At 41.5% G+C, this 26767-nt stretch overlaps 2 long non-coding RNA genes across 2 annotated transcripts in view; one reads left to right on the forward strand and one right to left on the reverse strand.

Annotated features, from left to right (window-relative positions):
• The window catches only part of LOC138966208 (uncharacterized), a 349546-nt gene that overhangs the window by 18742 nt on the left and 304037 nt on the right, over positions 1-26767 (reverse strand). The window lies entirely within an intron of this gene.
• LOC138966185 (uncharacterized) lies at positions 11755-18110 on the forward strand. Its single transcript, XR_011455632.1, has 2 exons — positions 11755-12488; positions 17455-18110. It is a non-coding gene; the product is annotated as an uncharacterized lncRNA (long non-coding RNA).

Here is a 26767-nt window from a genome sequence, read left to right on the forward strand (position 1 = left end):
CACACACACACACACACATGTACACATAATCATAATGTATGTGCAAAATCCATGAAGAGAACAACGTAAACAGAGAGAGAGAGAGAGATTAAAAAAACAAGAAAAAAAAAACTAACTGAAATGAAATGATTATACTAGTAGATCTTCATGTACTTATCAAACAGCAGTACCTGATCGAGGCATTAAGTGCCACACGACGATGAAAGCATATACAAAAAAGTATGTCTTCTAAAACTGGCAACAGAAAGTGGCTGTCTGAGAGAGACTGGTAAACCATTCCACAGAAATGGACCTGAATATGCCAGACTAGTTTTATACAAGTCAATTCTAGGGAGGGGAACATTTAGTTTCTTCGTGCGGCTTGATGAAGTCTCAGTTAATAATATTCTTTTAGTTAAATAGTCTGGTACACGTCCAAGAACTATTTTATGCATAAACCTTGCCTTGTTAAACGCTAGTCTGGATGAAAGTGGAAGAATTTCAGCTTTTTTGTAGTCATGATTAGAGAGGGTGCTGCTTTTCAGCAGAACAACTTTTACTCCGCGTCTGTGCAAAGATTTTAGGGGTCTTAAAGCTGCATCACTTGCAGAATCCCAAAGGGTTGATGCATAGTCTATTCCAGACTGCACATGCGCTTGAAAAAATGTTCTGCGCGCATCAAAATTTAGAAAATGTTTAATCTTTGCAGACTGATGAACTTTTTTTGCTGTAGATTTGAGACTGTGCCAAAAGGTGACGTTTTCATGTCAGTATGTCCCAAATGACATCACCAGTACATTTTTCATTCTATCTAATCTGTTTTCGTTCTATTTTTTCTAATAACATGCGTTAACAATTGATTGCCAACTGGAATGGAAGAGCACAAAAAGTGTAACTTGATATGTAGTTTCTCTAGAGGGAAAAACATCTTCCACTTTCATGTCAGTGTGTCCCATGCAACATACATTTGCCAAACAGCTATGTGCAAGTAGATTATTTGTTAGTGGTATAGAAAATACTGATCAACAATTAAAGTCAGTTTTCACATTCATTTTCTACCTATTTCTTATTTGTTTATTCTGTTGGCAATGGTGAAATGTCAGCAATCGTGTGTCATTCGGGACAGTAGACATGACACCTGACCTTTTGGCACAGTCTCATTTACATAAGTTACTTACATGAGGGCCCCATGTTAGATTGTTGTCAATAGTTACACCCAAAATTTTGTGTTCACTAACCTCGTTTATCAGCTGACTATCAACAGAAATGCACTTCTTTGGTTCCGACATGACTTGTCGTTTTTGACGCGTAGTAATTAGCATATACTTTGTTTTTTCCGGATTGAGAGACATGTGGTTTAAATGCGTCCATTCTACAGCATCATCGACACACTTCTGAAGCGTGTCGACTACGGAAGTAATATCATCACCTGAGGTATGAATAGTAGTATCATCAGCTAGCATATCACACTGTCCAGAGGATATGTGTAATGGTAAGTCATTGATGTAGACAGAAAATAATAAAGGTCCGAGGACCGAGCCTTGTGGGACCCCATATAAAATTGGCATTGCTTCAGAGCTCGAACTGTTAAAGGTAACTTTTTGTGTTCTTCCCGACAAAAAAGAGGCTATAAAAGTCTGTGTGGGCTGTGGTAGTCTATAAATGGAAAGTTTCCGCAAAAGGAGGGCGTGATCAATAACATCAAATGCCTTTGCAAAGTCCATAAACAGTGCTCCACATAACTTATTAGAGTTGATTTTTGATAACCAAGAGTCCACCAGTTCTGTCAGTGCCGTATGGCACGAGTGTTTAGGTCTAAAACCAGACTGAGTTTCATGAAACAAATTGTTTGATGTAAAGTATATCATAATATGGTCATTGACATGTTTTTCCAGTAGTTTTGACAATACTGGTAAAACGGATATCGGTCTAAAATTTGAGGGATCTGTTTTATCACCTGCCTTAAAGAGGGGGATCACTTTAGCTTCCTTGAAAGCTTTGGGATAAACACTTTTTTCAATACAGAGATTGTAAATATACGTTAGAGATTCCGCTATATGTGGGGCTGATAATCTAAGAATTTTGCTGTCTATTTCATCAGTTCCCTTTGTGCTACTTTCTTTCAAGTAAGTTAGAGAATTATATACTTTGGAGACTGACAAAAAAGGTATAACTTGTGCCTCGTATTTAATTTTGGTGTCACAGTACTTGCGCAAAATGTGTAAATTGTTTTCATCGGATTTGTCAGTTTTTATTACTTTACTTGCAACTGAACAGAAGTGATTATTAATTTCTTCTGGCGAAATATCATTTTCGTTCCATGATGTGGTCTTTACACATTTATTAGTTAAAAGATTAATGGCTTTCCATGTTTCCTTGGAACTCTTGCCTTTCTTAAGAATGTTTTCGAAGAACTGCTTTTTTGACTGTCGAGTCATATACTGACATTTTGCTTTCTGTGTTTTGGAGAGAGAGAGAGAGAGAGAGAGAGAGAGAGAGAGAGAGAGAGAGGAGAGAGAGAGAGAGAGAGAGAGAGAGAGAGAGAGAGAGAGAGAGAGAGAGAGAGAGAGAGAGAGAGAGAGAGAGAGAGAGAGAGAGAGAGAGAGAGAGAGAGAGAGAGAGAGAGAGAGAGAGAGAGAGAGAGAGAGAGAGAGAGAGAGAGAGAGAGAGAGAGAGAGAGAGAGAGAGAGAGAGAGAGAGAGAGAGAGAGAGAGAGAGAGAGAGAGAGAGAGAGAGAGAGAGAGAGAGAGAGAGAGAGAGAGAGAGAGAGAGAGAGAGAGAGAGAGAGAGAGAGAGAGAGAGAGAGAGAGAGAGAGAGAGAGAGAGAGAGAGAGAGAGAGAGAGAGAGAGAGAGAGAGAGAGAGAGAGAGAGAGAGAGAGAGAGGAGAGAGAGAGAGAGAGAGAGAGAGAGAGAGAGAGAGAGAGAGAGAGAGAGAGAGAGAGAGAGAGAGAGAAAGAGAGAAAGAGAGAGAGAGAGAGAGAGAGAGGCCAGGCGGCGTTTCCGGACTACTTTTTTGTTCGCAGACCGGAGAGAAGCAGCGCCCTGAAGCGCATTCACTCACTTTGATTTAACTCATTACTTGTGGTGCGTTTTCGAGCAAATCGCACCGGGTGCGTCTAGGTTAAGGAACAGTGGATTCCGCACATTCTAGGTTAAGGAACAGTGGATTCCGCACATTCTAGGTTAAGGAACAGTGGATTCCGCACATTCTAGGTTAAGGAACAGTGGATTCCGCACATTCTAGGTTAAGGAACAGTGGATTCCGCACATTCTAGGTTAAGGAACAGTGGATTCCGCACATTCTAGGTTAAGGAACAGTGGATTCCGCACATTCTAGGTTAAGGAACAGTGGATTCCGCACATTCTAGGTTAAGGAACAGTGGATTCCGCACATTCTAGGTTAAGGAACAGTGGATTCCGCACATTCTAGGTTAAGGAACAGTGGATTCCGCACATTCTAGGTTAAGGAACAGTGGATTCCGCACATTCTTAAAATGCGTCAAATAAGCCACAACCCGCCCTCCTCAATCGGCCAGATCAATAGCCTAGCATCCTTTGAATTACTCTGACCGCATAGCGAAATGTTTATCCACGTCAGGCACGCAAGCAGAACTATTCTGGACATGCACGCAATTCAAGGTCAACGGGGTAATAAACACATTTGTAAACCTATATCTATTTCCATCTTAGCTCGGGAGATATCGAACTGACTCAAGAAGAGGATACATCATGTCACATGGAAGTGGACACGACATTCGTTTTCCGACATTTGTCGGGTATCTGTGAACTTTGACCTTACTGCCCGCAAGCACAGACTATTTTACTGTAAATATGTGTGTTCTCACAGCCAAAACAAATAAAACAAATCATGAAAAAGTGAAGGACATTTTTTTGTTAACTAGCTCATAATTTGTGCACATTATTTCCAATGTAAGCGTTATTGCGCCCGTTGGTCGACGTTTGTCGGGTATGTGTGAACTTTGACGATTGTTCCCGCAAGCACAGAATATGTTAACGTAGATATTTGCGTTTTCACAGCAAAAAAAAATAAAAAATCAAATGAAAAAAAGATGTGCGAGCTTGCGTATAATGTGTGCAAATGTTTCCGATGTAAGCGTTATTGCGCCCGTTGGTCGACGTTTGTCGGGTATGTGTGAACTTGGAAGATACTTCCCGCAAGCACATAATATTTTACCGTACATATTTGTGTTCTCACAGCAAAAAACAACAACTCAAAAATCAAATTACAAAAATAAAGAAAAAATGTGTGAACCAGCGCAACATTTTTGCACATTATTTCTAATGTAAGCGTTATTGTGCCCGTTGGTCGACGTTTGTCGGGTATGTGTGAACTTTGAAGATACTGCCAGAGACTATAGAGTATACAGAGACGCGTCATCCTTCTTTGCGTTGCGGTGCGAAAATGAGACCGGCCAGCCCAGCGCGGGAAAAGAGCCACACCCTGCCGCACAAGGAAACTCGCGTTTCACGGCTGCTGTCGGCTGTGTTTATATCACGTTTATATTAACATACTGTCTGTTCTGTCCGGCTGACAGTGCTGCAAAAAGTAACTGGATGAAAAAATATGTTTGTTTGTGAACATTCTTTTTAAATGACCATAAAAACACCGCAGAAAATGGTATAGTTTAAAATTAAATCAAATTTTCTTAGGCAATATTCGCTGCATCGCTGTAGTTATGCAAACATGATTCAAGTCAGTCTCTTTTCACGAACTAACCGTCGTTATTTTTGTGTGTTTTAATCAAATACAAATACATACTGAATACATGGTCAGTTAAGCCTGAGAAAATATGTCAGGAATAAATCGTTTAACGAAATAGTTCCCGGTTAAATCGGTAACTAAGGCATTTAGTCAATTTGGTGTCGTCCCAGCACATCGAAACTGAAATGTAAGGAAAACTGTAAAATACAGCAACTTAAACCAGATTCTTGTGACCAAGCTGACTTTAAAGAATCTTGATCGATCGATGATTTTCTTATTTCTTTTCAGTTGCTTCTTTCTTGTTCAGAAAGCTCTCTCTCTCTCTCTCTCTCTCTCTCTCTCTTATTATGGCAAGATTCCGAGGTGGAATAACAGAGCTATTTGTGCACGTTAATCGATATAAGAGATACGATGCGGATATGTTGTTATGCCCATTGTGCAGGGAAAGTAAGGAAGATGAGTTTTATTTTGTGCTTTGTTGCCCCGCACTTCGTGATTTGCGATGCCAGTTTATTCCTGCTAAGTTTTATAGAAACCCAAGTTTACACAAGTTTTCTATGCTTATGGCATCTGTAAATGAAGGTATTGTTCGAAAGTTGTCAGCTTATGTGTACAAAGCATTTCGGCTACGTAGTGTTATGTCTTAGTTCATGTAAGCCTACGGTATATTTTATTTGAAATGTAATGTCTTAGTTCGTGTATGATTTATTTCATTTGATTTGTGTGCAAATGTCATTATGTCATTGTATATATATATATGTTCACTTCCGTCACAACGGGGCTATGGCCTAAATAGTAAACAATCCAATCCAATCCAATCTCTCTCTCTCTCTCTCTCTCTCTCTCTCTCTCTCTCTCTCTCTCTCTCTCTCTCTCTCTCTCTCTCTCTGTCTACCCTCTTTGACCTTTACTCATTCAAAATGGTGTACAAGAACAACAACAACAATAGCCATCATCATCATCATCATCATCATCATCATCATCAAAACGTTTACAATCAAAATATTAATCATGATAATACTAACGTTCGAAGCTGCAAGCTGTTATCCGTTGTAGATCTACTCTATAACCCCGCGACGGCCGTGTCAATCAAACGAGATGGTTATGTCTACCCTAATCGATCACCGACCGTATTTGCCACTATCAGTTCCAGACTTGGCATGCCGAAATGAGATAAAGTAGAGGAGAAATAAATCGTATACATGTGAAACTAGTAGTACCAACATGCAGAGCTTGGACTGGTTTGAGGCTGTTGTGTGTACAGTGTGTGTTTTCTGTTCCGGTAGAATAGATCTACACGCAGTTCGACGCTACAACTTTTACTGATTTTCCAACATTTAACGAGAGAAAAATTGAAGAAACAATCCTCACCTGCTCTCTTCCTTGGGAAATTTAAACATCCTGAAGCCTTTAGCATGTGCGTTTGCGCAATTGATGGCCGAACACCATGCCCCACTGCGTTTTCGCGTTCGCGCGGCAATGCTTGTGCAGCACGATATCACTACTGCTGTGGAAAGAGAAAGTAGTTTTTTCCATGTTTCCGCATGGTGGCGCCACTGGGCTTCCGGTCTCACTTTTCAGCGCCGTATGGAGCGTCTCTGTATACTCTATAGTCTCTGATACTGCCCGCAAGCACAGAATATTGTACCGTACAGATATGTGTTCTCACAGCAACACACACACACACACACACACACACACACACACACACACACACACACACACACACACATACACACACACACACACACATACACACACACAAATCAAATACTCAAATGAAATAAAACAAATGCGTGACAGGGCCGGACTACCGGGGGGGTTATAGGGGTTGCGCACCCCCCCCCCCCCCTAGCCTAAACATGTACCTCACTTATTTAAAACATTTTTTATTATTGTTTATTTTATGCCGTTTCATGCAAGGAGCGACCATTTTCCTATCTCAGAATATGACCTACCCATCAGCTTCAGTAGGCTCTGCCCCTTGACCCCGCCCCGCCAGGGGGAACATCCCCCTGGACCACCCCTCCTTCTTAGCCTAGTCCGGCCCTGCGTGAACCAGCGCATAATGTGTGTCAATTATTTCCAATGAATGTAAATGTTATTAAGCCCTGTTGGTCGACGTTTGTCGGGTATTGGTGAACTTTGAGGGTAGTATCCGCAAGCACACAATGTTTGACGCACGCAGGTGTTATAAATAGAGCGTGTGACATCAACACCGTACAACCAAGAGCCGGGCTCCACGTATCGGGTTGCCTAGCTTGTCGCGGATCATAGATAGCTCGGTCAATGCAATTACTTGAGGCGAGTGGGAACATTTGTTAGATAGATAGACTTATACTAAGTCTGCTGTTGCAGTGTTTGTTGCAAAATTCGCCTGTTGTGTTGCACAAAAAAAAGAAAACCAAAACGCAACAAAATCCCAGGCCTGATACGTATAATATGCTACAGTAATTTTACAAAACTAGTGAGACTTTCACATTTCCTAAAAATGTCATACAATTTAATTACAAATGTACTGTTTGGCACTGGGATTTTACACACCTTATTCTTAATCTCTTCAAGGGTACAAAATAACATCATTACAGTAATGCAAAACAAGGCTATAACTTCCACTCATAATAAAACAAGTCGCGTAAGGCGAAATTACAACATTTAGTCAAGCTGTCGAACTAACAGAATGAAACTGAACTCACTGCATTTTTACAGCAAGAGCGTATACTCGTAGCATCGTCAGTCCACCGCTCGATGCAAAGGCAGTGAAATTGACAAGAAGAGCGGGGTAGTAGTTGCGCTGAGAAGGATAGAACGCTTTTCTTTATCTCTATTCTTTTTAACTTTCTGAGCGTGTTTTTAATCCAAACATATCACATCTATATGTTTTTGGAATCAGGAACCCACAAGGAATAAGATGAAATTGTTTTTAAATCGATTTCGGAAATTTTATTTTGATAATAGTTTTTATATTTTTAATTTTCAGAGCTTGTTTTTAATCCAAATATAACATATTTATATGTTTTTGGAATCAGAAAATGATGAAGAATCAGTTAAACGTAAATTTGGATCGTTTTAAAAACAATTTTTATTTTTACAATTTTCAGATTTTTAATGACCAAAGTCATTAATTAATTTTTAAGCCACCAAGCTGAAATGCAATACCGAAGTCCGGCCTTCGTCGAAGATTGCTGGGCCAAAATTTCAATCAATTTGATTGAAAAATGAGGGTGTGACAGTGCCGCCTCAACTTTTACAAAAAGCCGGATATGACGTCATCAAAGGTATTTATCGAAAAAAAGAAAAAAACGTCCGGGGATATCATTCCCAGGAACTCTCATGTCAAATTTCATAAAGATCGGTCCAGTAGTTTGGTCTGAATCGCTCTACACACACACACAGACAGACAGACAGACAGACAGACACACACACACACACACACACACACACACACACACACACATACACCACAACCCTCGTCTCGATTCCCCCCTCTACGTTAAAACATTTAGTCAAAACTTGACTAAATATAAAAAGCAGCGTGGGTGGGATGCTTTGGCAAGGTAACTAACTCCACACCATTTCAATCTCGCTTGTCTAACGGATTGTCTCCCCTGCATTTAAGGAGCAAGCGGTCCATTGATCGAATTGGTACTGACCTAACAACAGAACCGACGAATTAACCAATTAACGGACGGACGGACGGACGGACGGACGAACGAACGGACTGACTGACTGACTGACTGACTGACGGACGGACTGAAGGACTGAAGGACTGACTGACTGACTGACTGACGGACGGACGGACGGACGGACGGACGGACGGACGGACGGACGGACGGACGGACGGACGGACGGACGGACGGACTGAAGGACTGACTGACTGACTGACTGACTGACTGACTTGACTGACTGACTGAAGAACTGAATCACTGAATCACTGACTGACTGAAGGACTGACTTGACTGACTGACTGAAGAACTGAATCACTGACTGACTGACGGACTGACTGACTGAAGGACTGAAGGACTGACTTAGTGACTGACGGACCAACGACCGACCGACCGACTAGCTGCCCAGCCGGCTAACTAACTGACTAACTAAATAACTAACTGATTAATTAACAACTAACTGACTGACGGACTGACTGAATAAAGAACGAACGAACGAACGAACGGACTGACTTAGTGACTGACGGACCAACGACCGACCGACCGACTGACCGACTATAGCTGCCCAGCCGGCTAACTAACTGACTAACTAAATAACTAACTGATTAATTAACAACTAACTGACTGACTGACTGACTGAATAAAGAACGAACGAACGAACGAACGAACTGACTTAGTGACTGACGAACAAACGAACGAACGACCAACCGACCGACTAGCCGCCCAGCCGGTTAACTGACTGACTGACTGACTGACCGACTGACTGACTGACTGACTGACTGACTGACTGACTGACTGACTGACTGACTGACTGACTGACTGACTGACTGACTGACTGACTGACTGACTGACTGACTGACTGACCGACCGACCGACGAACTAACTAACTAACTTGTCAATTTTTTGTTTTAAATAACGTAGATTGCGTAGGTCAAACTATGTTCAGTTTGCACGTGCACATACACGGAGCTGCACAAACGTCAATCCGTGGGGTTCTAAACGTGTTAGGGGGCTGCCTACTTATGATCATACTATTTGAATTTGTTTGATATTCTTGTGGGTGAACGTACATGCTGTCTACATCACATATCTGCAAAGAGCTTTGGACGTCCCGTGGACTTTTCATCTTTTGTGATTTATAGAAAACCCAGGGTTGTCGAAATCGCCGCATAAAGATGACGGCCAATGTTCTATGGTACAGATGTTATTGCCATTTGCGAGATAATTTAAGGGGGGTGGGGGTGCGGTTAAGATAAATTGCCTGTTAAAATGTAGCAATAATATTACAGTTCCAGGCACTTGTCCTTTTGAATTACATGCATCTATGTAGCGGCATCGCAGATTTTTTTAAGTGACATACACACGCACACACACGCAAACGCACAAATAAACACACACACACACACACACACACACACACACACACACACACACACACACACACACACACACACACACACACACACACACACACCAACACAGACGCTTATATACACACACCTTTCTCGTTTTGTAATAATAGATAGATTGCCTGTCAGAATGTAGCAATAAAGGTACAGTTGCAAGCACGTTCGTATATTTTATACTGTCTTATTGAATTACAGGTACGTAGCGCCATCGCAGATTTTTTTAAGTGACACACACACGCACGCACACACACACACGCAATTGCACAAATATAAACACACACACACACACATACACACACACACAACTACACACACACGCACACACACGCACATACACGCACGCACGCACACACACACACGCACGCACGCACGCACGCACGCACGCACACACACACACACACACACACACACACACACACACACAGGCACATATTCGAACGCATGCACGCACCCAGACAGACGCTTATATACACACACCTGTCTCGTTTTGTAATACTCCCCCCCCCCCCCCCCCCCCATGTTTCTCACTCATAAGCGCTAACTGTGAAGCCAAACCTCACAGCTAGTGTCAATCTACCACGAACTTCACGTGAGGCTTTTCTCGAGTTTTGTGTAAACTGCTCGCTGTTGTTTTTTTGTGTGTGTTTTTTTTTTAAACCTGGGTGTGGCATAGCGGTAGTGACAAGTCAGGCCAAGGCAAGGAACACAACAACGTTATCTGCTACTGGTTTTGTCACGATTTTAATCCGAGAACATGGGGTTGCAAATACAATAGGAACTATTTGGACCACACAACAAGCTAAGCTTATACTAAATAGGCATTATTTTTCAAGTGCTGTCAGGTATCTGCTATTATTTCTCACAAGCGGATTGTTTTCTTTAAAAAAGACAAGAAAATAATGATGAGTAACGCCATTAATTAGTGCAACAGACCTGATGGTTTTATAACAAAATTACAGCGCTCGGTGGCAGGAACAAAAACAAGTATGACAGTACAAGCACAAACAAATGAATTAATGTCTTAATTTATTTGAAAAAAACTGGTCACATTTTACGCTCTGAACGTAATTACACTTTTAATTATCCATATACTATTTGAAAGGTCGAATGTAAATAATCCATAGATAAGAATAGCGCATATTTGTGCATGTACTTTTGCTTCTTTTGAATGTGTGGCTTACGTTATTGTTTTTTTCATTCAATATTGCCTTTTGTTAATTGCATTGTGGGCAAAATGCCAACTTTTTCGGGGGGGGGGGGGGGGGGGGGGGACCTTTTATCTTGTGTAAGATGATCGCAGTTTTAAAGCATAACGTGCATTATTTCTGGACACTTTAAAATGTATTTCCCAACAGAACGGTTCAAAGTTATTATTTACACAGCCAAATACGCAGTTAGCATTTCTTAAAAATATAGTACCGTTCGGCATCCTTTCTGGTGGCGGACACCTAAAACAGAATCGTTCAACACTACAATATATTACTGACCAATCAGTGTAGAGCAAGCGCTCCCTTAAACTTCCTTTCTGGGACCCGAAGGCGAAGCATGTGGACGAATTGATATTTTGACCAGGTTTCTGGTAAGTGTTTGGACATTTTTGTCGAAATTGCTTGTCAGACACCCCTTTGTGAATACAATTTTGTTGATGTTGCGCATTATTGCTAGTAAGAGGTAGCAGGCGTATAGTTTTCGTATTTTCAGCATAAACGTTTGTCAGTAGAGAACTTCGTGCACGCGTACTCACGCTCAGCATGAAGTATTGAAGATATTTCACGCTGTGGTCCTGACTTCATTTTGACGGATTTGTTCCCTTGACAACATGCACTTCAGATTAAAAATCCAAGATATATAAGTATGGCGAAATTATTGCCAGTTAGCCTCAAACTGCTGTAGTATATCATATCGTCTCCGTTCAAAATTTGTCACTGAACATGTCTGATACCGTACATTGTTCTCCTGAATGCCGGACGTTTCGGCCCTAAGACGTTTCGGCCCCATTTGGGACGTTTCGGCCCTAAAAGTCAGGACGTTTCGGCCCATTTCAGGATGTTTCGGCCCTAAGACGGTTCGGCCCTAAGACGTTTCGGCCCCAATTTTTTTTCTTCTCAAAAATCATATTATAAATATAACCTATATATAATAATATAGCGCCCTTGATGCGTGTACAGCTCATATTCAATCCAGATTACCAGAGTCGCCTTGTGGCGAGATATGTGCGCGTTACAAATTATTGTATTATTAAAGACATTCAAACAAATCGACAGTGTCCTTGTCTGGCTGTGTGAATGGGTATCGTGTGAATGAATACATGTATATCTCTCTCTCCCTCACACGACACGTATTACCAATACCTGTCACAATATAGACCAGTTGGTCTAAGAGGACGTTAAACCCTAATAGTCAGTCACGACACATTTTGTACGCACTCGGTCACCTTCAATAGTTGTACGAAAAGTATTTGTATCGTGTAAAACATGTGACCTGTCTAAATTTCATGCATGGCTGTGTGATGAAGGTGAACTGTTAATTCAATTGTGAGTGAAACTCATTGTTGGGGTGTATAAGAGAAGAGTGTTGCCTGCCCAGTGGGGTCAGTTGTCCAACACAGACAATGGATTTGTGTAGCTTTTGTTCTCACCCTGTGACAGGTCGCCAACATGCTCTTCAGTGTGACACCTGTGATGTGTGGCAACATCGTCTTTGTAAGACCGGTAAGCAATATTTTTTTCTCTGTAGCTGTTTGAATGTGTAGTGTGCGAGAATATGTAAAATAATTGTATATGGTATTTTAATATATAGAAAACAGATTCCATACAGCCAATTTATTAACGGAACAGTTGTTAACAGTTTGAAGTTTTTATTCACAAAAAAAGGTTGAACCACATATTGAAAAACAATGAAAGATGGCAAGACAAGAGAAAGGTTATTTAAATAACAACCGCAAAGCAATGATTTTATTCACAACAAAGGATTGAACCCAAATGAAATGTGCAGTCAAACGGCCTGTTATTCTACATGAAACTTTACTAAACAACATGCCGTCAAATTCTGACAAAGAGACAAAACATAATTTTTGGCACTGCATTTATCAATCATAAAGAAACGTTTTACATTTTGCGCTGACAGCCGGTTCCTAAGAAACTAATAAAACAGCTGGAACACAAAAGCAGTTAACATAATGATTTGCAGTCATTGTCAATGTAAGCCCAGGTAATTTGGTCTTGAGGTGCAGGCAGGGGAGATAACCATATTTACAGATTTTCATGATATACATTTGAAATCCTAAATTTTTAATTGTGCAGGGATCAACTTAAAGGACTATAGAGCTCTGGCAAAGGGCACCTTGTCCGTGACATTCACCTGCCACAAGTGCCAGACACTGGAGCAACAGCTGTAAGTTAACAAGCATCAGTTGGTATTTTAAGTTACGGTCACTTTAACATCTCGCTTTAAAAGATGATTCGAAATTTAAATTGGATCAGTTAAATGTTATTGTTTTTCTATTGTAAAAATAAAAGGTTGTAGATGTGTGTTGTGTTACCATCAAATTTTCAAAGACGTTTTTATTCTAACAGGCAACTTGAAGAGGCCACCCCACTGGAACCACCAGTGAGCAAACAGAAAGAGCTGTAAGTTAACAACCATCAGCGGTTGGTATTTTAAGTTACAGTCACACTTTAAAAGATGATTTGGAATTTAAATTGGATCAGTTAAATGTTATTGTTTTTCAATCACATTTTCAAAGACGTTTTTATTTTAACAGGCAACTTGAAGAGGCCACCCCACTGGAACCACCAGTGAGCAAACAGAAAGAGCTGTAAGTTAACAAGCATCAGCGGTTGGTATTTTAAGTTACAGTCACACTTTAAAAGATGATTTGGAATTTAAATTGGATCAGTTAAATGTTATTGTTTTTCAATCACATTTTCAAAGACGTTTTTATTCTAACAGGCAACAGTTACTTGAAGAGGCCACCCCACTGGAACCACCAGTGAGCAAACAAAAAGAGCTGTAAGTTAACAAGCATCAGCGATTGGTATTTTAAAGGCAGAGTAAGCCTCCCGTAAACCATCACAGATACGGTCAGGCTTTTACACACAGTACAAACACCATTTCATTTAAACACTCACCAATTGAGAACATCCTAGGTGTCCTCCGTAAAGAGCGAACAATTTTCAAAGAATTTATTTTTGCGTGGTTTATCTTACCCCTGAGCCATCGTGAACCCGTGTGATCCAGTTTTCCCTTTTCACAATGCAGTCGTCATAGTTAGTCATTTGAATGCGACTCGACGTGAGCTTATCTACAATAGCACGTTTTTTTATGCACGAAACAACGGCTGTGGTTCACAAGAACTCTAGCGATGGCTTTTGACTGTTGAGAGGAACGGCGATTTGCACTGATAAACCGGCCGTCGTCTGCTACGACCCTTGCGTGACCCTGCTTCCGGGCTTTTCTTTTTTTAAACTTTCACAACTTCGAATTGTTCTGATCTTGTACTACTACTACTTACTTGCTTACTTGTACTTGTACGACGATTTAGGTTAAAAACCTGTACGCCGATCCACAAAGGTAAGCTGCATACGAATGAAAAACGAATTCTTTTATGATTAAAGAATGTTTGTGTAACAAGCTGTCAATTTATTATTTAGATTTTAAAAGTTAGGTCTAGCGCAAAAACGAGGCACCGTTGTTGTTAACGGAACAAGTCTACGAAAATAAATTCTTTGAAAATGTCTCACGCTCGACAGAAAGCAGCCAGGATGTTCCCGTTCGGTGAGCGTTCAAATGGAAGTATGCTTGTACTGTATTTCGACGCTCGGGGAGCTCTGTGATGGTTTACGGGAGGCTTACTGTGCCTTTAAGTTACACTCACACTTTAAAAGATGATTTGGAATTTAAATTGGATCAGTTAAATGTTATTGTTTTTCAATCACATTTTCAAAGACGTTTTTATTCTAACAGGCAACTTGAAGAGGCCACCCCACTGGAACCACCAGTGAGCAAACAGAAAGAGCTGTCTGTAAGTTAACAAGCATCAGCGGTTGTTATTTTAAGTTACAGTCACACTTTAAAAGATGATTTGGAATTTAAATTGGATCAGTTAAATGTAATTGTTTTTCAATCACATTTTCAAAGACGTTTTTATTCTAACAGGCAACTTGAAGAGGCCACCCCACTGGAACCACCAGTGAGCAAACAGAAAGAGCTGTAAGTTAACAAGCATCAGCGGTTGGTATTTTAAGTTACAGTCACACTTTAAAAGATGATTTGGAATTTAAATTGGATCAGTTAAATGTAATTGTTTTTCAATCACATTTTCAAAGACGTTTTTATTCTAACAGGCAACTTGAAGAGGCCACCCCACTGGAACCACCAGTGAGCAAACAGAAAGAGCTGTCTGTAAGTTAACAACCATCAGCGGTTGGTATTTTAAGTTACAGTCACACTTTAAAAGATGATTTGGAATTTAAATTGGATCAGTTAAATGTTATTGTTTTTCAATCACATTTTCAAAGACGTTTTTATTTTAACAGGCAACTTGAAGAGGCCACCCTATTCTCAATCCATGTGTTTGTGAAACACGAGGACAGCCACAAACAAGTACCGCTGGTATTTGCACTGATGAGTCGCCGGACTACGAAAGATTACATTGAGGTGAAGTACATTATTATACGATTTTTCGAGAAGTTATATCCTCATATATCTCACCACACAATGCGACAATATATCACGTGCACACCCCACCTTTTAATACATTAGGCCAAAAAAAAATAGGTGTGGTTACGGTAACCCGACCTACCCTATTTTTAGGGGCCGACCCTATAACTTTTTATTACATTTGTCAAAAAACAAACAAAAAACCCCAAGAAAACGAGTGCAGAAAACGCAATGAAAGCGAAAGCGCCCGATTTGCACACTTATTTCCCTGTCAAGTAGGTTTAATTTCTTCTTCTGCGTTCGTGGGCTGAAACTCCCTCGTACACGTGTTTTTTGCACGAGTGGAATTTTACGTGTATGACATCAAATTTAAACAAAAGATATAAAGGGCTCTGTTGTGTTATTGAAGAGCTCAAGTAATTTGGTTTACTCTGTTCCAGATCCTGGAGTCCATTCTGAAGACTTGTCCAGAATTTTCGCCACACAAAATCACACTTGACTTCGAGGCAGCGATGTGGTCGGCCATACGGGAAAAACTACCCACAACCGTATTACACGGGTGTTCATTCCACTGGAGCCAGGTGGGACTTAAAAAACGTCTTGACAACTAAGATTAAATTTGATTTTACAGAAAAATCCGGGGTCTTGATTTGGCCTATTATGGTCCAATGGACCCAAAATTCAAACTAAATACAGAAAAATTCAACCCTATTTACATTACATTAGACATTAAAAGTCAATCCTATTTACATTACATTAGACATTAAATGTAAAACTTTGCATATAAAAAGTGTTCTCGTAAAAAAACAACATACAAGCATTTCAAAAATGAAACCTGTGGGATTGCAAAGACACTTAAAAACTTATTGACAACTAAGATAGAATTTGATACCCAGAATAATTAAGGTATTTTTAACAGTGTGTTTTCAGAAAAAAATTAAAGCTGTGGGGCTTCAAGGAGAGTTCTTGCAACATGGGGCAACTCATGAAATCCTGAAAAGGTTACTGGCCCTTCCACTGCTTCCCAGGTCAGAGATCAGAAAATGCTGGATGAAGCTGAAGTCGAGAAGCACAGGTGCTCAAATGGATCAAGTTTTCAGCTATGTCGAGGAACAATGGTACATTTTATAATATTACGGGTCCTTATTATGCACAATGTAAACAGAAACAGACAATTATTTTTGCCTAGAGTGCATTTCCTTTTTTAAAACACCATGTCTAACAATCATGAATATATTCAATGTCATTTACGCCCCGAATGTTAACCCTTTTCAGGTTCACAAGTCAATACCCAATTGCCTCCTGGTGCTCCTTTGGCCTGATCGTGAGATCCAACAATGACGTGGAGGGCTACCACAACCGGATCAACACGAGATTTGGTTCCAACAGATCCATGTATGCCTTGATCGATGCTCTAGATTATGAAGCACAGGTACAAAGGACTTAACATTTCTTACATACTGCTTGACTAAAATCTTTACAAAATTTGACTATATTCCATACCAAATAACCAAAGGGAAGTAATCGCTCAATGCATACGACATGTGTAATAGAGTAAGCGAGAGTTGTACGGAACCTTTTCTCCTGGCACCTGAGAGAATAACAAGCATTGAAATGAACAAGCGGCTTTCATCCTGCTTTCGCCACACAAGAGGATGAAAGTCGCTTGTTCATTTCAATGCTTGTTATTCTCTCAGGTGCCAGGAGAAAAGGTTCCGTACAACTCTCGCTTACTCTATTACACATGTCGTATGCATTGAGCGATTACTGTCTTCCCTTTGGTTATTTGATATCTTAACATCGCTCTGCCTCATTCTGTTTGACATTCTATATTCCATACAAGAAACACTTAAGGGTAAGCACTAGAGAACATAACATAACCATTTAAAAGGGAGGGCGAGTGGAGGGGGGAGGACACAATTGGGTACTCATTACTCATTGATACTCATTACGATGTATAAATGGTTAGCCTGATAACAAATACAATTATATTAATGTTTTTGTGTACATTTCCAGGTGGTGGTCTTGAGGACACAACTGGTGCGTTCACACGCCCTGTGTTCGAGGGCAAGGTCAGCATTTCGTCAGGACAAACTCTTCAAGGTGTGGTCGGCCTGGGAGGACGGGGATATCAGCACTGATGAACTGCTGGTCAAAGTCGCTGACCACCAGCCTTTCTGAAACAAAAGAAAAGCAAAGAACTTTCAATGGCTGCAATGTCCTAGGATGATTTCAATTGTGTTAAATTTGTTAAATTTGTAGAGAAAAAATTGTCTCCAGTGCTTGTCCAGTAAGCTTTTGAATGTGTTTGGTGTTCCAGCTGTCACAATGTTGGGTTAAATTTTAAGTTTTGTTGTGTTAATTTTAAAGTCATGACCTCTTGTGCTCGAACCCTCATGCAACAAGAGTAGCGTGTCTTTTGACTTATATTTAATGTTATGGACTATCATGCCAGAGACTGTTACTATCATTAGTTTCTTCTTGATTATGTGCAAAACTTTCCATACATCACTAATATTTTAAATGAAGGGCAAACATGTGCAAAATACCACTCTTACTTGGAATCTGACACACTGAACTCTAAACAAATGTTACGAGGGTTTTTTGTTGAAATGTTTTGAAGTTATGAATATTGAGAAGTGTCTGTGTAAATAAATATTCTATCAAAAGAGCATGTTCTGTCTTTGTTTACTATTTCACTCGCACTACACACACACAGCACTCAAGACAGGTACAAAGACAAACAAATTAACTCCCTTTGCCCTTGCACCTATATTCAAACACACACAACAAACAGTCTGTTGATTTCACTGGGGAATAATAATGTTGAGTGGAGGAAATTCAGTTCCTCAATGAAGTTGTCTCAATGTTTATCAACCATGATTTGTCACGGCATGAGTGATGAGGTAACACCAGTTGAGAACATCAGTCATGATTGAGAATGTGCAAAACTTTTAATACATCACCAACATTTTAAATCAAGGGCAAACATGTACAAAATACCACTATTACTTGGAATCTGACACACTGAACTCTAATTAAATCGTGAAATGAAATTTTCAAAAAGTTTGCACATCATGGCGAACACTGAAACATAACATGATCAAACTAAAGCACAAAAACACGTACAAAACTTACTTGTTTTTGTTTCTGTTATTATTTTAGTTAGCAGGTCTAGTTGAGCACGTATTAAGTATTATGTACCCACTACTAGTCATTGTGCATTTTAGTTAATGGACTGATGATGTCATTTGTATGGAGTCGACGCACGTGCGAGGATATGTATGTGTGGGAGGGGGGGGGGGGCGCGGGAGATGGAAGCTTGCTGTATGTTATGTAATGTATATATTGTGTGTGATACGTGGAAATGTGATACTATTTATTTGCATGTATGATACAGGTACAAATGTGATAATTGTAGGCTTATACTAGTGATTACTGTGTGTGATACATGAAATGTGATATGAATGCTGTTTTTATATGTTATACTCTTACTTTCTCCCAAGCGCAAGACAAATTCTTCTATGAAAATTGAAGCCAATAAAATTTGAGTTGAGTTGAGTTGAGTTAAACTCCCTACTACAAGACTAATGTACTTATTCCTTAACAGAAAATTAATAATGGAAACAAACTGAACAATATTTACCCAATGATGGCATTGTGCGACATGTATTTTGGCCGATACTGATGGAACAAGAGTGCCGTGCCACATCACTTCAAATATGGCAGACTGAAGGCGCCGGACTGTGACAGGAAACTGCATGGAGTTCAACGAGTTCCCCGGTATGGGCTGTCTTCCAATCACAACAGCAAAATCGCGAATGCGAATTTTTGTGAGAAAAAACATAATTTGTAAATAAGATTGTAAGAAAATTGTTTTTTGGAAATGAGGGCCGAAACGTCCTAGGGCCGAAACGCCCATTGGGCCGAAACGACCATTTGGGCCGAAACGTCCTGGTAAATTGGGGCCGAAACGACTTGGGCCGAAACGTCTTTGGGCCGAAACGACTGGCTCCCTTACGGAGCAACGTCGTCTGCCTTCCTCACGCAACGATGTCCATTCAGCAACTGGTGGGCGGAAGCTGCGCAAAGAACCGCCAAACAATCACGTGATCCATAGACGAGTCCATATTCACGTTTCACGGGTAAAAACCCCTAATCAAACAGTTCAGAATAAGCTGCATTTCTCACAGTGAATGCTCTTTGCACCCCCTCCCGCTCTGATGATGGACTCGTTCGAAAGTTTGACGATAGTTCGTGAATACGCGATTCAACACGTGCAGCGAAACTGGACACAAACTGCACGACATTTGAAATGGAGAGAGGTGTGTGGCAATATAAGATGTTTGATGGGTTGTTGACAGACCAGCTTTTTTGTCGGTCCGAGGGGGAGCATATCGTCTTTTGTTTCATATTTATTCACCAAGGCCGAAGGCCGCGGTCAATAAATATGAAACAAAAGTCGATATGCCCCCCGAGGACCGACAAAAAAGCTGGTCTGGCAACAAACCATCAAACATTGTTTTTGTCATCATTTTGGTGGTACAACATTAAGTGCAAAATCAACACAGGGAGCCATGGTTTGAAACGCGAGTTCTGTTCTCATAATGCATGTTCGGGGCCCCAGCACGTTGTTCAAAGCTGGCGTGCGAAAGCAACTTACTGTGTGTGATTTGAGTTTATAATGTTGAGACAAGTATGTCAGGTTTGAGGATGCGAAGTTCTGTAGGTTCCGACTACAGAGTGGTGTGTGAAACCAACAGAAAGCGGCTTTGAGACGATAGTGCCCACATGTTGCATTCGAGCGATGGGATTGTCGTATTTCAAACGAGGTGATTTGCTTGCACAGTCAGCGTTGACCATCTCACAACAGATCTGTTATGTGGATTATCGTGCGGCGTTCGAGTCGGGGGCAAGGAATCGCAGGAAGCAAAGATGAGTCTTTTTCCATTGTCACCTTTCTTTCCGGTTGTTGGTGCATATAATATTGTGCGGACAAAATGATGCGACGGCGAGTGTTTTTTGCCTCCAAGATTTTGTGGTGTGGGTATTGTTTTGCTCGTTTCATACCCACACCAAAACCTGAAACACACCCCACCCCACCCTCCCCCTCCCTCACAATCAGTCCATGAACACAAACACTGACACACACAAATTAATGATCAACTTACCCCCCCCCCAACCCTTCACTTGCACACCTGCAACGCAGACGATCATATTATTGATTAAATATTCATATAGGTCAGTGTTGGGTTTTTTGTTCTTGTTTGTGTTATTGCAGAATCGGTTTTCTCTTATTGCTACACGTGTCTCTTCATTACATTTCACCATCGCCCTACCACCCTGCCCCTCTCGGTATTCCACCCCTCGGTTTTCAGTGGTAAATATTAGTAATCGAATATTGAAGCTACGTTGAGTCAAAGGTCACAGAAGATTTGCATCGTGCAGCACTGCACGAATTGGGTCAAAGGACACAAACGATTTGCGTCGTGCCGCGAAGGAAAGATAATCGCGATCTTGTTTCTCATTGCCTCTCTGTTTTTCATTAGACTTGTCATTCTGCTTGCTCGGCTTTGTCAGATGTCTTCATTTCTTGTTGCTATGTTCTTTGCTTTTTTATTATTATTTTTTTATTTGCGCTTAGTTTATCGATACAACGTCTTGTGCACGGGTCAAAATGTGTGTGTGTCAGGGGTCAATTGGTTTGACTTAAACTTGACGTTCGTGTTTCTCCAAACAGAGATACACGCACTCCATGACTTTGTGAGAAGATAAAACATATCGATAGGTTTCATTTGTTTGCGATAAAGCATAAATGTATGACCTTTGATGAGGTAGTTTTGTTTTTTGTTTACATTTGCCAGTTTGCCAGTTCGTATTTAGAACTTGGCGAAGCAGTGTCGTCTGTTTAGGTCTGGGGAAACGCCAATGAAAAGAGCCGAAGAATCCTCGAGCGTTTCTATTGGGTTTGCTTTTGATTATCCATGTAATAGGGCTTCCTGCAACTATGGTAACCGGGGATTTATTCCCCGGGGAACATGACATTTATTTCCCAGGTGCTTGTGAATGAAAACTCGTGAAAATGATGACAATGAACAATGCCAAAGGTTTGACAACAGATGTCAGTCAGTGTGTGTGTGTGTGTGTGTGTTTGCTATTGTACGTCGCCGGACAGGATATTGCGATTAGAATGTAGCATTGCCCACCCCAACAATTTTACAATCGAAGCAAAGCTGTAAAGTGGCTGGAAACATTCAACATCGCTAAGTGAACAAATTCGCGTTACTTTCTCCTTGGGGAAAGCGAGCTGCCAAACACGTACGGCACTGTCTGTTTTCTCCTGTTTTTCTCGCATGTGATTGTTACTGTTTTCCAAGCCCTAATACCTTTGGTGTTATGCGTACAGTTGTTATTTTAAATGTTAAAGTTCTGAACAAGAAAAAGCCTGGATTTAACATTGTAGCACTAGGGAGCATGTGCACACACACACACACACACACACACACACACACTCTCTCTCTCTCTCTCTCTCTCTCTCTCTCTCTCTCTCTCTCTCTCTCTCTCTCTCTCATAACAATATAACAATACGAATAGTATCTTTTATTTCACACTTCAGTTTAGCACAATTTCACCAAGAAGACTGAAGTAGACTTTGTCCAATATTCATCCATACACTCAAACACCCTGAACACGCAGGAGCAAAAAGGCAAACTACAATTAACCATAAGGAAATAAATGTGCCTCCAAAAAATCACACACGCTGAAATGAACTGTAACTTGTAAGTCTAAAAAATAAAAAATAAAAAAACACCCCAGGTTTTGGCCAAAGTGGTTTTGGGCACGAAATAATGTTTTAACAACAAATAACGGCGAAAATAGTTAATGAAATGAAAGAGTAAAAAAAAATCTGTTGGAGGTACGTCGAGCGAATGAATATGTTGTGTGAGTGTGTGTGTGTGTGTGTGTGTGTGTGTGTGTTTTAGCTGCAGACCAGTGTGTGATTGTGCGTGTGTGCGTGCGTGCGTGTGTGTGTGCGTGCGTGCGTGTGCGTGTGTGTGTGTGTGCGTGTGTGTGTGTGTGTGTGTGTGTAAGATAGAGAGGGGGATGGAGTGAGATGAAAGAGAAAGGCGGTATTGTCTGCGCTTTGTTTAAGAAGGCGCATGTATACATGCCCACTGCCTTTCTTCTCTCAATGTTGTTGAATGTCGTGTTTGTGTATGTGTAGACGTATCTTTCTTTCTTTATTTGGTGTTTAACGTCGTTTTCAACCACGAAGGTTATATCGCGACTGTGAAAGGGGGGGGGGGGGGGGGGTGTAGACGTATGTGCGTATGCGTGGACGTGTGTCCGTACGCTGATTTCTAACAAACAAATTAATAACGTGCAAACTGTTCCACTTGAAATGTCATAAAGAACAGCCAGATTTACTTTAAGAACGCGACTACGGACTGTCGAAAGCACCACAGACGTCTAAACACTGGAGAGACAAAAATAAGCACACACAAACCACACGTACCAGATGATATTTTTGCCACAGATTTTGCAACCAAAAATATTTTTCAGCAGCTTCACAGGTTTTTTGGACGAAAGTATTCCAACTATCAAAACTGAAAACATATATATATGTTGCTTTTAATACACACTTAATTAAAAATTAGAAAAGTACATTATGATTTCATCCCTTTACGATTCTTGGTGTTGTTCTTTTCATAAAGTCTGATGCAAATGTAATAATGTATTACCCTGACTTGCCTAAAAACTTGAGCGGTTGAACGATGCTTTTTCTGTGGAGTATTTCTTCTTTCTCGCCTTTTCTGCTATGGTAAACGTGTTCTCTAAACGATACCACTATAATATACAAATTTGTCAGCGTAACTTAAAGCTTTGAATTTGGTACGTTTAAGGCGTCATTCTGTACAACTTTTCATCTGCATAAGTTGTTAAGTCTATACGATTCAAAGAGTATCATGTCTCTATTTCATCTCATTTGAAAAGCTTTAATTCTGCGCCGATTTAAATTGTTTCCCTTGAAAACCTTTGAAACTTTCTTTTGAAAGCAATAACCTGTCTCTATTTGACCTCAAAGTTATTCGCATTCAAGATAACACAAAAGTACTGCAAGTCGAACCTGGCCTTGCGACAACCTCTCAAAAGTACTGTAAGTCGAACCTGGCCTTGCGACAACCTCTCAAAAGTACTGTAAGTCGAACCTGGCCTTGCGACAACCTCTCAAAAGTACTGTAAGTCGAACCTGGCCTTGCGACAACCTCTCAAAAGTACTGTAAGTCGAACCTGGCCTTGCGACAACCTCTCAAAAGTACTGTAAGTCGAACCTGGCCTTGCGACAACCTCTCAAAAGTACTGTAAGTCGAACCTGGCCTTGCGACAACCTCTCAAAAGTACTGTAAGTCGAACCTGGCCTTGCGACAACCTCTCAAAAGTACTGTAAGTCGAACCTGGCCTTGCGACAACCTCTCAAAAGTACTGTAAGTCGAACCTGGCCTTGCGACAACCTCTCAAAAGTACTGTAAGTCGAACCTGGCCTTGCGACAACCTCTCAAAAGTACTGTAAGTCGAACCTGGCCTTGCGACAACCTCTCAAAAGTACTGTAAGTCGAACCTGGCCTTGCGACAACCTCTCAAAAGTACTGTAAGTCGAACCTGGACTTGCGACAACCTCTCAAAAGTACTGTAAGTCGAACCTGGCCTTGCCACAACCTCTCAAAAGTACTGTAAGTCGAACATGGCCTTGCCACAACCTCTCAAAAGTACTGTAAGTCGAACCTGGCCTTGCCACAACCTCTCAAAAGTACTGTAAGTCGAACCTGGCCTTGCCACAACCTCTCAAAAGTACTGTAAGTCGAACCTGGCCTTGCCACAACCTCTCAAAAGTACTGTAAGTCGAACCTGGCCTTGCCACAACCTCTCAAAAGTACTGTAAGTCGAACCTGGCCTTGCGACAACCTCTCAAAAGTACTGTAAGTCGAACCTGGCCTTGCGACAACCTCTCAAAAGTACTGTAAGTCGAACCTGGCCTTGCGACAACCTCTCAAAAGTACTGTAAGTCGAACCTGGCCTTGCCACAACCTCTCAAAAGTACTGTAAGTCGAACCTGGCCTTGCCACAACCTCTCAAAAGTACTGTAAGTCGAACCTGGCCTTGCCACAACCTCTCAAAAGTACTGTAAGTCGAACCTGGCCTTGCCACAACCTCTCAAAAGTACTGTAAGTCGAACCTGGCCTTGCCACAACCTCTCAAAAGTACTGTAAGTCGAACCTGGCCTTGCCGACAACCTCTCAAAAGTACTGTAAGTCGAACCTGGCCTTGCGACAACCTCTCAAAAGTACTGTAAGTCGAACCTGGCCTTGCGACAACCTCTCAAAAGTACTGTAAGTCGAACCTGGCCTTGCGACAACCTCTCAAAAGTACTGTAAGTCGAACCTGGCCTTGCCACAACCTCTCAAAAGTACTGTAAGTCGAACCTGGCCTTGCGACAACCTCTCAAAAGTACTGTAAGTCGAACCTGGCCTTGCCACAACCTCTCAAAAGTACTGTAAGTCGAACCTGGCCTTGCCACAACCTCTCAAAAGTACTGTAAGTCGAACCTGGCCTTGCCACAACCTCTCAAAAGTACTGTAAGTCGAACCTGGCCTTGCCACAACCTCTCAAAAGTACTGTAAGTCGAACCTGGCCTTGCCACAACCTCTCAAAAGTACTGTAAGTCGAACCTGGCCTTGCGACAACCTCTCAAAAGTACTGTAAGTCGAACCTGGCCTTGCGACAACCTCTCAAAAGTACTGTAAGTCGAACCTGGCCTTGCGACAACCTCTCAAAAGTACTGTAAGTCGAACCTGGCCTTGCCACAACCTCTCAAAAGTACTGTAAGTCGAACCTGGCCTTGCGACAACCTCTCAAAAGTACTGTAAGTCGAACCTGGCCTTGCCACAACCTCTCAAAAGTACTGTAAGTCGAACCTGGCCTTGCCACAACCTCTCAAAAGTACTGTAAGTCGAACCTGGCCTTGCGACAACCTCTCAAAAGTACTGTAAGTCGAACCTGGCCTTGCCACAACCTCTCAAAAGTACTGTAAGTCGAACCTGGCCTTGCGACAACCTCTCAAAAGTACTGTAAGTCGAACCTGGCCTTGCCACAACCTCTCAAAAGTACTGTAAGTCGAACCTGGCCTTGCGACAACCTCTCAAAAGTACTGTAAGTCGAACCTGGCCTTGCGACAACCTCTCAAAAGTACTGTAAGTCGAACCTGGCCTTGCGACAACCTCTCAAAAGTACTGTAAGTCGAACCTGGCCTTGCGACAACCTCTCAAAAGTACTGTAAGTCGAACCTGGCCTTGCGACAACCTCTCAAAAGTACTGTAAGTCGAACCTGGCCTTGCGACAACCTCTCAAAAGTACTGTAAGTCGAACCTGGCCTTGCGACAACCTCTCAAAAGTACTGTAAGTCGAACCTGGCCTTGCCACAACCTCTCAAAAGTACTGTAAGTCGAACCTGGCCTTGCGACAACCTCTCAAAAGTACTGTAAGTCGAACCTGGCCTTGCCACAACCTCTCAAAAGTACTGTAAGTCGAACCTGGCCTTGCGACAACCTCTCAAAAGTACTGTAAGTCGAACCTGGCCTTGCGACAACCTCTCAAAAGTACTGTAAGTCGAACCTGGCCTTGCCACAACCTCTCAAAAGTACTGTAAGTCGAACCTGGCCTTGCGACAACCTCTCAAAAGTACTGTAAGTCGAACCTGGCCTTGCCACAACCTCTCAAAAGTACTGTAAGTCGAACCTGGCCTTGCGACAACCTCTCAAAAGTACTGTAAGTCGAACCTGGCCTTGCGACAACCTCTCAAAAGTACTGTAAGTCGAACCTGGCCTTGCCACAACCTCTCAAAAGTACTGTAAGTCGAACATGGCCTTGCCACAACCTCTCAAAAGTACTGTAAGTCGAACCTGGCCTTGCCACAACCTCTCAAAAGTACTGTAAGTCGAACCTGGCCTTGCCACAACCTCTCAAAAGTACTGTAAGTCGAACCTGGCCTTGCCACAACCTCTCAAAAGTACTGTAAGTCGAACCTGGCCTTGCGACAACCTCTCAAAAGTACTGTAAGTCGAACCTGGCCTTGCGACAACCTCTCAAAAGTACTGTAAGTCGAACCTGGCCTTGCGACAACCTCTCAAAAGTACTGTAAGTCGAACCTGGCCTTGCCACAACCTCTCAAAAGTACTGTAAGTCGAACCTGGCCTTGCGACAACCTCTCAAAAGTACTGTAAGTCGAACCTGGCCTTGCCACAACCTCTCAAAAGTACTGTAAGTCGAACCT

This window comes from Littorina saxatilis, linkage group LG5 (genome assembly GCF_037325665.1).
Source record: "Littorina saxatilis isolate snail1 linkage group LG5, US_GU_Lsax_2.0, whole genome shotgun sequence".
NCBI lineage: Eukaryota > Metazoa > Mollusca > Gastropoda > Littorinimorpha > Littorinidae > Littorina > Littorina saxatilis.